The sequence below is a fragment of the Sycon ciliatum genome, unplaced genomic scaffold (genome assembly GCF_964019385.1).
Source record: "Sycon ciliatum unplaced genomic scaffold, ocSycCili1.1 SCAFFOLD_162, whole genome shotgun sequence".
Classification (NCBI taxonomy): Eukaryota; Metazoa; Porifera; class Calcarea; order Leucosolenida; family Sycettidae; genus Sycon; species Sycon ciliatum.
The window spans coordinates 80139-93501 of NW_027044871.1; positions in this window are offsets into that span (position 1 = coordinate 80139).

Consider the following 13363-nt stretch of genomic DNA (forward strand, 5'->3'; position numbering starts at 1 on the left):
GTGGAGAGTGTCTTGTACTCACGTTATCACTATATCAGGTCGAGAGCGTATTGTAGTCACTCTCTCTATTCCTGTACTTCATTACGTTTCAGGTGTACGTATAACTTTTCCAAAAAAATTAATGGTTCACGTCTTCAGATAGAGAGCGTATTGCACCCACTGTCTAGTCTCTGTAGTGCATTGAGATTTTGTTGATCGAACATGAAATGGATACACAGACAAAGCCAGGCCAAGTACATGGCGAGATGTCGCCAGAAGAACGTCTTCAGGTAGAGAGCGTATTGCACCCACTGTCTAGTCGATTTTGTGGATCGCACATGAAATGGATACACAGACAAAGCAGGCCAAGTACATGAGAGAGTGGACGATGTGCAGATCGACACGGCCTGCGGGTACTTCATTAAAGTTACCCGTGACATAACTAGGATAAAAGTTAATCACTGCAAAAACATTGCCAAATATGTGAGCACTTTGGACTTGACAGAAGAGTGCACGGGCGACGTTGACAAAATATACCGCGGTGACTGTCACTATCATGACAGCAGGGCACATCGCACGCAGCATCGCAGATCGTGTCGAATTGCGCATCATAATAATTATTGCAAAATTGCTCCTGTGCATGCAAGTGGATTTCATTGCACTTCTCAGTTTGGGAAATGCTCGATTATGACAATTCTCCGTGTGAGTGCACTGGCCCTGAACAGACATGTAGGTGAACCGTTTGTGGTGTGGTGTCTCATAGCCTACCTCACGACCTTCTGCTTTCTTTCTTCATCACTTGTATCTTGCAGGTATATCATCCCGTGACGACCACATTGAAGTCTGAATTTGAAGTGTGAAGATGCTTCAGCAACCACATCGTACTTTTCCATTGCTTTCATTGTGCTTCTACTGTGCATGTGTGTAACTTGTGGGGTAAACATGTGATGACATTGTATGCTGGCGACACGGTCAGATGTTCATGCGTCTAACGTACACCTGCATGTTATGCATTGAAAAGGGTTTGCCACTTGCGATCCTGGGACGAGTATCAGGTCCGCTTTGTCCTGTGTGGGCTGTTTCAGATTGCTGTTCACTTCTCTATCTGTTGGATATGTGACTTTCTGCAAGTTTCTGGTGTATGATGGCCACGTCCTTGCTTGTCCCTTTGTATGATATTACATTCTGTATTCGCTGCTTCCATGGCCATATGGCATGGTCTGCAAACTGCAATCCTTGGGCAAATGTCATGTTTGCTATGTTGTGCTTTGGCCGTCAGCTTGTCTACACGCTGTAGTTGAATTATTTTTGTTTCACAACTGACTTCCTCAAGTACGGTGGCCACTGCTTTGCATGGCATTATACATGAAGAATTTCCTGTTTGTGTCGTGTGCATGTGCGTATGTGTGCGTGGCCACGTGTGTGTGCCGTGTGCATACACATGTTTGTGTATCTGTGTGCGGGGTAGCGAGGCGGGGAGGGCTGGTATGTATCAGTGTGTTATTGCAGTCGCATGGCTACATACAGTACATCGCGCGTGTGGTCATCATGTTTCCCTTCGGGGTTGGGGTGGGGAGGGAACGGAAAAAGAGCTGAAATTATCCATATAAAAATCGCTCTGTGAGCGGTTCTAAAAAACCTTTACTGGTACTGCCCCGTCGTAAAAGTAAGAAATTAGAACTGGCCCATTGTCCCCCCAAATGCGAACTGATCCACCTAAATCGCGAATGACGGGACCCGAACGCACCAGTAGCACGAGGTTCCTACCTGTGGATGCAGATGGGGACGTTGGTCCGGACCATAGGCCATGTCCTGTACTATACTAGCGGTAGGCTTCCCTATCAAAATAATAAATTCTACAACTACTACTACTGGTGTTACCCTATGATAATTGCCGTGATCCTGTGCCCTCCCGACCTCGTGCTACTGGTGCGTTCGGGTCCCGTCATTCGCGATTTAGGTGGATCAGTTCGCATTTGGGGGGACAATGGGCCAGTTCTAATTTCTTACTTTTACGACGGGGCAGTACCAGTAAAGGTTTTTCAGAACCGCTCACAGAGCGATTTTTATATGGATATATATTATATACTCAATCTGCGGACAGCAGGATATTTATACTGATTGGAAATTTTTATTTCCATTGCTATCAGGTTCGGCCTCATTTCCTCTGTGCTGCGCTGATGAGTTCAAAAAGAACGAAACAGCATGCTGTCCGCAGATTGAGTATTTCGCTCCTGCTCTTGTAGCAGTTGAGCACTCTTGCGTGGGGTAGTGCCTTTGCTGTTTGCTTTATGCAGAGCTCACTGACTTGTCAGTTTGAGCACTCTGGCAAGGTACGTTTGGGCCTGATTGGAAAGTTTTATTTCCATTGCTATCAGGTTCGGCCTTATTTCCTCTGTGCTGCGCTGACGAGTCCACAAAGGACGATACAGTTGTGTCCGCAGATTGAGTATATATATAAATATATATGTTGGACTCAGTAGAGCGTCCAGCCCCTATATGATGTCCAACCCCTATATAGAGTCCATTGGTCCAAAATCCACTGTACAGAGTCCAAACTTGGAATCAACTGTGAGCTCAAAGTTTCGATGGACATCACTCCCTGTATAGAGTCCAGCCAATTGGCTTCACCCCTATATAGAGTCCATTGGTCCAAAATCAACTGTACGGAGTCCAAACTTTGAAATCAACTATAAAGAGTCTTTATGTGGACAACACCCCCTGTATAAAGTCCAGCCAATTAGGCATCCCCTATCGAGTTCGAAAATAGACATAGGATCTGCTGTAAGCAGTGAATATTAACCAGAAAACGGCCTCTCCCTTTAATCCTTTACATCATTCACTTCTCAAGATAAAAAAATATGTATTGAGGCGCCACTGCAGCCACTTCATTACATGAAAAACCCTACAAACACCATCCTCAAATCAAGTGGTCTCTTCGCAGACGCTGCAAATTACAATATCTCAATCATGTACTGATGTAGTGTTGCCAAATTATTGTGCACGCACACACACATGCACACACCCACACAACGCCAAGAAAATACAAAAAAAACAAGAATCGAAAGAGAACAATGGAGAGCCCAGGATTAATTATTTGTTTTCAAATTATTGTGCGCGCGCACACACACACACACACACACAAACTTATACAACGCCAAGAAAACACCAAAAAAAGAGTAGAGACACAATACACACGCAACTCCAACAGCCATGCAAACGTCCACCCATTTACATGAAAGTCAAGAGGGATAACAAATAATTATACGAAACGAATGCGTACGGGGACGGGTACACGCACGTTTACATACACGTAGTAGTGTAAGAGAGTAACATAGTGCAGTGGTCAGCATAATACTAGCACATGCGGAGAGTGCAATAGCAAGCTTCACCATTGCTCATGGCCATGCAAATGTTCAGCAGCACTCAGTTCCGCAAGCTTCTGAAGATCAGCACACCTGCAACAAATAAATAGCACAAGGATACGCTTATTACCGTAATGATGCATGGGAGCACACAACTACCTAGTTCTCAACGAATGTGATGCTGAATGAAAATCAATCCACTCAAAGACCTGTGAACAGGTGATGGTGGGGACAATAATCTATTAGTAATACGAGGAATAAGATCGTTTGTGCAAACTCAAGACGCACAGACACACCAACATACATGTAGTGTACACAGTGTTTCACTTCACTGCAACTAAATTGAAATGAGATGATTTTGAACAATCTGTACAGCGTTGCTGTCAGTCAGTCTTCCCCAAGATGGAAATGCAATGATTTGTTGTCACGAGGCAGTTTCACTGACACAATGTCATGTTCGTGACATCAAAACGGTTACTTCAGGGAATACGAGTATTAGCTTGAGAAGCTTTTTCTTGTCATTGGCATACAAGCAATCCTCCTAGTCCTACTACTAGTACACTGGCACTGCGTTTGTGGATCCCAATGTATTTGACATCATACTACAGGAAGAGTGTCGTGGAGTTCACATAATTATCACAGGGATAAAAATACATTTCTCATGAAATGAAATAATAATTGATGATAGCTAGACGATCATATACGATTGATGCAAAGTCCTTGCGGTCCTTGAGGACGAAGTGGTTGATTACTTTTAGGGCATTCATTCAAGCAACATCAAACAAACGCGATACGCTCCTTGAAAATGGAAAAGAAATTCAAGCATAACGACAGAACAGCAGACCAATCGAAACGAGTAAAAGCTTCCTTACCTCAGTCATCGTCCTGCCATGTAGTTGGACAGCCTTTTGACACGGTGGTACAGGCAGCTCTTGTCCAGTCAAACAGGGGTATCCTTGTGGCGTCGAACGAAAGAGAGTGTCAGTGTATCTGACTCGTCAGATTGCAGCTGTGCTGAACTTTTCTCTTTCTCCGCTTTCTGCTTTCATCCCTCGCTCTGATGAAACCGTTCAAACGTCTTACTGGCAGCAATGGCCAGCCAAACAGGGGATCCTTGTGGCGTCGAACGAAATAGAGCGTCAGTGTACCTGACTCGTCAGATTTGAACTGTGCTGAACTTTTCTCGTTCTGCAATTTCTGCTTTCATCCCGCGCACTGATGAAACGTCTTCAGAGAACCACAAGACGCTTTCCAGATTTGATTTTGAACGTCTCCTTATCCTCCTTGGTTAGGTCGAGACCGATTACTGTCAGCAACTGCACAGCAGAATTGGCAGCCATGGCTGAAGTGAAGAAAGGAATGCGCTGCCACGAGGCAAGCAAAACTGAAAATATGTTCTCTTTCGGGCACAACACACAGGACGGCGTGACTGGATAAACTGGACTCCTGGACCGTGAATAGGGGACTTGTAGAAAAAGTGTACTCCTTATAGGGGATTGCGCGGCAGGATGAAGCTGATCAAAACTGAGTGGACTCCTGGACTCTGTATAGTGGATTTTGGACCAATGGACTCTATATAGGGTACTGGACATCATATAGTGCATGGACTCTATACTGAGTCCTACATATATACACACAACAACAAGGTTGTCAGTTTCATAATACCAAAAGCTTTTCACCCATTTTCATCAGTAGTTACATGGGAATGAGCAAGAACGAAAACGAAGCCAGAATTTATACTGGGGGTAGAGAATCAGCAAGAATATTCTTACGTGCCTCAAGTTCACACTACACTACCATAAGAATGTTTGGAGCAGTGGAAAAATGCGGAAAACAACTAGGCCTTGACAGATTATGCTAGCAAAATATTTCGCCTAATTCCTACCAAAATCGAATAATCGCATAATTCGAGGCAAATTGCATACGAATCGCTTAAAATTGGAATAATCCGCCTGTTCGCATCAAATTCCATACAACTGTATGGAATTTGATGCGAACAGGCGGATGTACAGGTACATGTTCTACAAGTTCAAGTACAAGTAGATGCACCAGGAAGTCGTAGGTTTACGACTCCCTTGATAACATGTCCAGTCCACTACAATCAGTGACCAGGGTGGCTAGGTTGGACGGTGCGTTGACCCCGCTGAACTTTTGCTACTACAGTACAACGCCCTCTACAAAATAATTCACCTGTTATTTTGCACAGAACCATCATATACATTAGCAGCATATGTGAGCACAATGCGGCATAATATGATAACTTTTAGCATAAAAATAGCATAAATCTGCAATTTTTTCAGCAATGCGAAAAGCATAATTTCACGAAAATATTAGCATAATCTGTCAAGGCCTAACTGTAGGGGCATAATACAGCTTTGTCAGAAAGCCTGTAGATGTTTTTTTACTATAGTAATAGTTTCATGTCCAAGTCTTTTAAAGTATGCATGTCGTACCCCGCACGTGTGCTGCAAAAGTGAAATATTTGAGAAAAGTGCAAAAGTGAACAGAGGTCGCGTCCTGAACTCCTGATGTCGTCACCTCGGAAGCCACGCATGCGAAAACCATGCATGCATACTTGTTTTTAATCTGAAAAGGCCGTTGTTTTTCCTTTGAAAATAGGGTGGAACCGAGCATAATTCAGCATAATTCAGCATATTTGTTGGCATAATTATTGTGGCATGATCAAAAGCATTATTTGACGATTGGCCGTGCATAGTCCACCAATGGCTACTAGCTTCCGTATAATTATACCAACACTTGGCAACAGCCTTCCAACTTACAATCCCCGTAATGCTATGCTACTAGCTACCGTATATACCAACACTTGGCAACAGCCTTCCAACTTACAATCCCCGTAATGCTAGGCTACTAGCTACCGTATATACCAACACTTGTCAACAGCCTTCCAACCTACAATCCCCGTAATGCTATGCTACTAGCTACCGTATATACCAACACTTGTCAACAGCCTTCCAACTTACCTGGAAAGCCTTCTGAGTAACATATGCGTCAGCAAAACAATCCCCGTAATGCTATGCTACTAGCTATCGTATGCATGTAGCCGCATACACTGCCACTGCGTGCTAGGACTGCATCATGCAGACAGAGTGCAGCGCGGACTGTTTAGTTCAGTGCTGTGCTAGATGATAGTACTGTCGGTGAACGAGTACCATACCAATGTTATGTACATGACTTGTATCAAGGGTGCATAACCCAGGGTTATGAACTCTTGCTAGTGTCCACGGCATTGGCTGGACCTTTTTGGCGACGACTGTACAATCATGTACTTTGAAGTAAGGCACAATATTATTATTATTATTGTAGAAAGGAAAAGGACATATGGATACGAGTTAAAAGTAACTCTTCATCACTGTAACATGATACTATAATATACAGTCAGAAAGTGCAATAACTAGGCACAAAACTGACAGCGTACTGAGATATTCGACGTCCTGACAACTAGCTTCAACACGTCTCCGTAGCGCTAACCGACAGCCTTCCAATTTGGGAGGTTCAAGGTTATGGAAAGAACAAAGAGGGGAAGGCAAGCGCAACGAAAACGAGCAAAAGCTACAGTCCCAGCGGAACAAAGAATGTCGATTGTTACTGGACGATGACGAGACCAGTACGATATTTGACAAAGCGGTCTAACTACAATTCGAAGAAGCTACGGAGATGTGTTGAAGTTTTGTGCCTAGTTATTGCACTTTCTGAGTGTATCACGTTACAGTGATGGAGAGTTACTCCTAAGGGGGCAGCCTACCCATAAATTTCATAGAGCATTCAATTGACCGTAACTTTGGTGTTTCTCAATGGATTTGAGTGAAATTTTGACCACACACTCCTGCCACTATGCTGGCCCTCAAGACATGATTTACAAGTTCTTGCGCCTCACTGACAGGCTTTCTAGGCCGGAGAAACTCAAATTTCCGGCATAGTGCCACGGTGTGCGAGCCACCCAGGAGCCAATCAAATTTACAATTTTTTCACATTTTCGTGCCCATTCTGTCCGTGCGCGGGACCCAAACCTAAAACAAGTCCACAAGCAGCCATGGGTGGTGGGGTAGGGCCCCTCAACGTGGCCCTGCAATCTGTCACAACGGAACGAGTGGGCGTTCTCTCACAGACTCCCACAGACCCAAGTCAATTTTTGAATTTTTTTAGGTTTAGCACGTGCTACGAGGTCGTACCTTTGATACAACATCCAGTGCTGGGACGGCCACAGCAAGCCATTTCCACAGCGCTGTACACCAAATCGAGGTTACCTTCAGAAACCGGCAAAGACAACCACTCACGTTCCACTGGCACTACTGCCTAGTACTGACTGAATCCTACCTGACTTATTTACACGACTCAAACTTGCCAGAGTCACTAAATCAACGTCAACTACAATAATGAAGCCACATATGTGCAACGTCACGAGGGTGCTGGCAAAAGTCCTGCTGCACGGCGGCGGGCTTCGCCTGCCGCCGTGCAACCCAATACATGGTTTTTTAACGTGATTTTTTGGACTTTGTTTGGACTTGGAGCAAAATTCTGCACACTTTCGCGCGTTTCCATGATACGACAAGTTGCGCACGGTCTGCTCACGTTCAAATACAGTGCTGCCAACAAATGACAGCGTGCAACAAAAAAATATTTCCTTGCAAGGGCACATTTTCGGCCATAACTCTCCAACGGCTGGTCGGATCGGGAAACAATTTTCAGAGTATTTGCAGCTATTCATAATCTTTCAACTGACGTAGCACTCAATAATTATGAATTTACAAATTCGATTTTCAGCGAATTTTTGGGTAGTCTGCCACCTTAACTCGTATCCATATTATGTCTTTTTCCTTTCTATATTTATTTATGGCTCAACATCTGAGTTTCAAATTATTATTATTATTATTTATACAAAATAGAAAGACCTAAGAACTACAAGTTACGCTATACTGTCTACTAACACCACCAGTTACTAAACAATCAGCTCATGCGATAACATTGCACGACACTGACCGACGGTACTGACGTTCTACATTATTATTATTATTATTTAAACTCGGATACTGAGCCAGTAATAAAATGTAAAAAAGAGAAGAAACACATGAGAACGAGTTATGCAGCAACTATCCACGACTGTAACGAGATGATAAACGGTCAGAAAGTGCGATAATAGTTGTGTGCCCTATTATCGCACTTTCTGACCGTTTATCATCTCGTTACAGTCGTGGATAGTTGCTGCATAACTCGTTCTCATGTGTTTCTTCTCTCTTTTTTTACATATTATTATTATTATTATTATTATTATTATTTAAATAGGCGTCGAGGCGACAACAGTTTTAGAATTGTGATCAACAGAACGAGCTGAACCGACATTTCACAAAGGCTTTTTTGTATTCAAAAAGCGAGAGGATACGAAGGCAGTGAAGAACATGGAAGAAAGAAAAAATGTGATATAGAAGAAATGATGAACAAAAAATCTTAAACTCGGATGTTGAGCCAATAATAAATGTAGAAAGGAAAAGGAAATACATGTAAATATACGAGTTGAGAGTAACTCTCCATCAGTGTAACCAGAAAAAGCTTCCCTCCCGAAAGCTTCCCTTTCTTTACTTATCTTTGATATTTATGACCCACCCAAGTTGGGTGGTGTGCTGCTTTGCTGCTTCGAATTGTAGTTAATTTAAACCGCTGTGTCAAATATCCTATTGGTCTCGTCATAGTCCAGTAGCAATCGACATTCTTTGTTCCGTTGCGACTGTAGCTTGTGCCCATTTTCGTTGCGCTTGCCTTCCCCTTTTTGTTCTTTCCATAACCTTGAACACATTGAAAATGATAGGAAATTTCACACACATTAGTTCTTCCTTTTCTCTACATCACTAAATCCCCTAGCATCATCCTGAATACCAAAGAGCAACCGAAATCTGCGATCATGTACCAACCACGACACATCCCACTTGTCCTTAGGGCTCATGAACGTATGCAATCTCCGCTTCAAGGTCCATGCTCTAACCGCACTGATCCCCAAGTACGACATCCTGTGTATAGCCGAAACATGGCTAAACAGCGCGATCTCTGACGGAGAAGTACAAATCCCAGGTTATAACCTTACCAGATGTGACCGCGAAAACAGGACTGGAGGCGGTGTATGCATCTACTACAAATCATCACTTCCCATCACGCCACAGCCAAATCTCCGCCTAGACGGCGTGGAAACCGTCTGGATACTGCTGCGATCGAAGTCCCAGAAGCACCTGTTCGGATGTATATCGTCCCCGCAGGAGCCTGTCGCGTACTGTACTCTCCTGGACTCTGCCTTCCATAGAGCGTCTCTGGTAGGCTTTTCCACATTATGTTTTGCATTATATTTTGCATCTTGGGGGTAAAAATGAATCCCCGTTGTAAAATGCATCTTTCGTGATTTTTGCCAGATTTTCTTCAAAAGCAACAACGTTTGCGTGGTTTTGCCAGATTTTCTTCAAAAATAACAAATTTGGCGTGATTTTTGCCAGATTTTCTTCAAAAACAACAAGACAAGATAGTATTAGTTAGTTCAAGTTGCAAGTGTTAGCTAAACTTTAGCCTACAGGCATTTTCTTCTGCTGGCAAGACTTGACCTTGCCCCGCACCTGACGTAACCTGACTCTTGTCAGTCTCGAAATATGCCTGGCACTGGGGCCGGCAGGCGGCAGTGCATGATGATGTGCATGCATGCACGGGTACATGTCCTTTATGGTTCCCTGAGCTGATGCCAACATGTACATGCTTCGAATCAGGGAGTCGTAAAATACCGGTATTTTACGACTCCCTGCTTCGAATAAATTTGGCAGCCATCTTGTTGCCATGGCAACGGGTGAATAATTTTCGCACATGGGGTGATTTTTTGAATTTTTTTAGATTTTTTTCAAATCTATCCATTTTTGAGAATAACATCATTCCCCCAAAAAATCGAGTTTTACATCCACATCTTTCCAATATTTTTTCGAATAATGTAGAAAAGCCTAGTCTCTGGTGACAACATCAATGACCGTTGTTATGTAGGAGACTTCAATGTGGACATGTTCCGAGGCCAGAGAATGGCGCAACGTCATCACCTTGAAGATGTCGCATCTGCTTACAGCCTCACAAACCACGTGCTGTACCCCACAAGGATTACACCTCTCTGTCCCCAAGGTAGCACCATAGATTTAGTCCTTTCCTCAGAGAACTCAGTGTGAACTCAGTGCAATGCAAAATTGCATTGCCTTCCGCAAAAAGATTAAAGCTGCAATTTTGAACTGCTATCCTACAGTATCCCCCATTGTAATTTATACAATCAGACCCGCATTCAGGTCTATCGCGAAGGATGTTTCACCAACTCTTGAAAATAGTAATTTTATTTATAAGTATGCGTGTCGCTGTGAGAGGACGTACGTTGGTGAGACATGTCAGCGATTCTCGGAAAGGATCAAGCAGCATATCCCAGGCAAGCTGTACAAGAAGCCGCCTGACAAACGTGTGGCAACAAGTGATAGCGCCATCACAAAGCATTTGCAGGCGCAACCTGAATACATCCCGCAGGAACGCAACAGCAGCTTCAGTGTCATCACACCAGCCCGGAACAGCGCGCACGGATTCACACTGGAGGCGCTGTGCATTCGCAGTTTGAGGCCAGAACTGTGTCGACAAAAGAAGCACATCAAGGTGCTACGGCTGTTCAAGCTGACACCGGACTGACAACTTTATCACGTGTTTGTTCTGGTACTGCATTCCCCTCATGTGTTGTTTCTAGGCCTTGACGGATTATGCTAATATTGTCGTGAAATTATGCTTTTCGCATTGCTGAAAAAATTGCAGAAGTATGCTTTTTTATGCTAAAAGTTATCATATTATGCCGCATTATGCTCACATATGCTGCTAATGCATAATGGTTCTGTGCAAAATAACAGGGGAATTATTTTGTAGAGGGCGTTGTACTGTAGTAGCAAAAGTTCAACGGGGTCAACGCACCGTCCGACCTAGCTACGACCATCACTGATTGTAGTGGACTGGACATGTTATCAAGGGAGTGGTAAACCTACAACTTCCTAGTGCATCTACTTGTACTTGTACTTGTAGAACATGTACAACTGTATGGAATTTGATGCGAACAGGCGGATTATTACCATTTATGCGATTCGTATGCAATTTGCCTCGAATTATGCGATTATTCGATTTTGGTAGGAATTATGCGAAAAATGATGCTAGCATAATCCGTCAAGGCCTATATGGAATCCTCTTTCAATTATGTTTCTAAAGTCTATTTCTCAAAAAAGCAATTCGTAACAAGAATAGTATTTCGGCCAGGTTTTGCCCCAAAAGCACTGAATTGGGAAAGACCATCAAAATCCAGGCCATTTGATCCTGCCGGCAACAGTGCATTGTACGGTTCGAACCCCAGTTCAGGTACCCTTTTTGGACCGTTTTTCAAATTTCAAACTTCGCAGCACTGCACTGTGTACGATAAAATCTTTTTTAAAAATTCGCCAAATACGGGAGCTCGCCAGAGCCAGGGCCCATCTTTTTGTGAATGGACTGAAAGCATTATTTTTGTCTAAACCGAAAGATTATGCCGACCTTACACGTTGGAATCCGTATATTATGCCGGAGCATAATTTTTTGACGAAATCCCAAGATTATGCAAAATATTGTGCCGGCATAATCCGTCAAGGGCTAGTAGCTAGTAGCATAGCATTACGGGGATTGTAAGTTGGAAGGCTGTTGACAAGTGTTGGTATATACGGTAGCTAGTAGCATAGCATTACGGGGATTGTAAGTTGGAAGGCTGTTGCCAAATGTTGGTATATACGGTAGCTAGCAGCATAGCATTACGGGGATTGTTTTGCTCACGCATACTTAGAAGGCTTTCCAAGTAAGTTGGAAGGCTGTTGCCAAGTGTTGGAGTGCCTGACCGAGATGTGCTGAAGCTGACTGCCAGTAAGTGGTAGAGGACGTCAGCACCGTTGCGTTGGTCAGTGTCGTGCAATGTCATCGCATGAGCTGTTTGGCCAGTAACTGATGGTGTAAGTGGACGACTGTGTAGGGTAACTTGTAGCTCCTTGGCCCTTTTGTCTTTCCTATACAGTATCATCACGATTGCCATTGCGATTGTGTACGTTGCACATTCACTGTTCCTCGACAAGTCACTACTGTAGGAGTGTTCACGTCATGCGCAATATTCCTCTCAATACATGTATTGCCAAGGGTGGATGGCGTTATCTCGCTAGCACAACACTGCCAACTGTTCCTCGTGCCGGCATCACTCAGGCTGGACAACGTAGCCTCTCGAATGCGTCAGACTTGGATCATTTGCATCACCTGCGTGACATCGCCAAGGGACCGGCGGATTCTGCTCGAAAAGATGGCAGATTCTGCTCGAAAAGCAGTTAAGGTGGCAGACTACCCAAAAAATCGCTGAAAATTGAATTTGTAAATTCATATTGAGTGCTACGTCAGTTGAAAGAGCTTGAATAGCTGCAAATTCTCTGAAAATTGTGTCCCGATCTGACCAGCCGTTCAAGAGTTATGGCCTAAAATGCGCCCTTGCAAGCAAAGATTTTTTTGTTGCACGCTGTCATTTGTTGGCAGCACTGTATTTGAATGTGAGCAGACCCGTGCGCAACTTGTCGTATCTTGTCGTAAGTCCAAAAAATCATGTTTTTGAGCCAGGTATTGGGCTGCACGGCGGCGGGCAAAGCCCGCCGCCGTGCAGCAGGACTTTTGCCAGCACCCTCGTGACTTTGCAGATATGTGGCTTGATTATTGTAGTTGACGTTGATTTAGTGACTTTGGCAAGTTTCAGTCGTGTCAAGAAGTCAGGTAGGATTCAGTACTAGGCCATATGAAATTTATGGGTGGGCTGCCCCTTGGCAGAACCATACAAACCTTATGGCGGGCAATTCCTCGAATTCTGCTCCATTTTTTTTATCCACTTACCAAACATGCATGAAACCTACCAGAAAAAGTACCGAATTCTGCCAATTTTTTGGCCGGCAGAATCCGCCGGACCCTAGCCAAGG